Source organism: Cryptomeria japonica, chromosome 5 (genome assembly GCF_030272615.1).
Source record: "Cryptomeria japonica chromosome 5, Sugi_1.0, whole genome shotgun sequence".
NCBI lineage: Eukaryota > Viridiplantae > Streptophyta > Pinopsida > Cupressales > Cupressaceae > Cryptomeria > Cryptomeria japonica.
This window is the reverse complement of record NC_081409.1, coordinates 317,077,328-317,079,267: the sequence shown is the minus strand read 5'-3', so window position 1 is coordinate 317,079,267 and position 1,940 is coordinate 317,077,328.

Below are 1,940 nucleotides of genomic sequence, written 5' to 3'. Positions count from 1 at the left end.
GGGATCTTTGCAACACTTTCTTTTACCTGCCAACACAACTGTTTGCAGTTGATCCAGTAAGGGATTACTACAACACTATCTTCAATCTGTCAATCCTACTGCTTACAGTTGATCTGGTAAGGGATTACTGCAACTCTGCACTTGCACTTTCCACACCTTCACTCTTACACACTTTTTCTATTCACACTGCACACTTCTCGCATACAATTTTTTCTTTATCTCCGCACATGTATGTCAATATATATATATATATATATATATATATATATATATATATATATATATATATATATATATATATATAAGCACATACACCAAGATAATATGTCGACCAAGCACAAAAAGTTTATACAAATAATTCATTGCTTGAATCAACACGTTACTCAAATATGCCTTGACCAAAAAACACGATAACCAAGTTGGCCTTCATTGATCTTCTACACGCTTCTTAATTATTAGAACACATGCTTCAGTTATTAGGAACAAAACAAAAAGGTTTGCCAGACCCATAGACATGAAACCATAAACACAAATTCCAAGCATACCGACTTCCATCTTCAAGATATGAAGGCCACAGATTCCAAAGCATAGAATTCATAGATCAAATTGCAATACAAACATCTGGGTAGCAATTCAATTGTCACAACTAATATTATGTGAAGAGGGGAAAAAGACCTGTGAGGTGGATTAGTTAATAAGCATGCAAATCAAACATATAATCATATGAAATCAAAAACATAACTCCAAAACACATGAAAACATGAATAAGATGCATATACCTCACAAAACCTTATACCTCTCCCTTGGATTGAGCTTGATGAAGTGAAGGCGCCCCTTGGTGATGCTCCACTTGATGTGCTCCTCTTGCTTGCTTGATGTGGATGACTTTCCAATGTTGTGCACAAATGGAATGGATTTGGAAGATGATAAGGAAGAGATGATCAAGAGTGGATGAGATATGATTTGAACATGATAAGGTTGCCAAGATGATTTCCTCGGCTCAAAAAGACAACAAAAGATTACTAAACTTGGAGATGAAAAATGAAGGGATGGCATTCTCAATTTATAGGAAGAGGAGAGGAAAAATGGATGGCTAGGATGGATTCAAGATGGAGGGCTAGGATTGCTTGTGAGCTCCCACAAAGCCCAAGAGAGGTTGTGGAGACCAAGAGATATGCCTTAAAGACATTTCTTGTCTCCACACTCCTCAAGGTACATTGGGAAGACTTCCCAAGGTACCTTGAGAAGAGCAAAGTGCATTGGGAAGACTTCCCAATGTGCCTTGAGAGGAGCAAGGGATGTGACATTCCTTGAAGAATGGGGAGGAGGAATTTAAAATTCTCCCAAAAGGGATAATCATGGCAATTGGAGGAATAAGAAGGAATTAAAAATTCCTTGGGAGAGGAGATGCCTAGAGGATTGTGAGATTTTGAAGATCTCACATTCACATAGGAAAAGAGCATTAAAAGCTAGTGGTTGGATGGAAGGGACAAGGAGTTGACTTCGTGGCTAATCATGATGATTAGCCATTAGCAACTCATTAGGAGGGAGATTAGAGGAAATGTTAGGTGGGATTAGGATTTGTAGGAGGATTTGACTAGGAGAGAGAATGAGTGGAGGGAATTAAAAATTAGAAGAATAAGGTTAAGTCAGTTTAGGGAGTTTCTAGAAGACTTTATTAGGTTAATGATGAATTAAGAAGATGGTTTGTAAGAATCATGTAGGTCAACTAATTAATTCAAATTAATTAGCCAAGAGGATGATTTGTGAGGATTTAATCTTTTTAGAAGAATAAAGAAAGGGATTGATTTATTAAATAAATCAGTCACATACTATAGTGACAATATTAATTATATTTAATTAATATTGAGGAGAATTTGAATTAACATAATTAATTAATTAATTATGTGAGGAATTAAAAGTAATTAAAAATAATTACT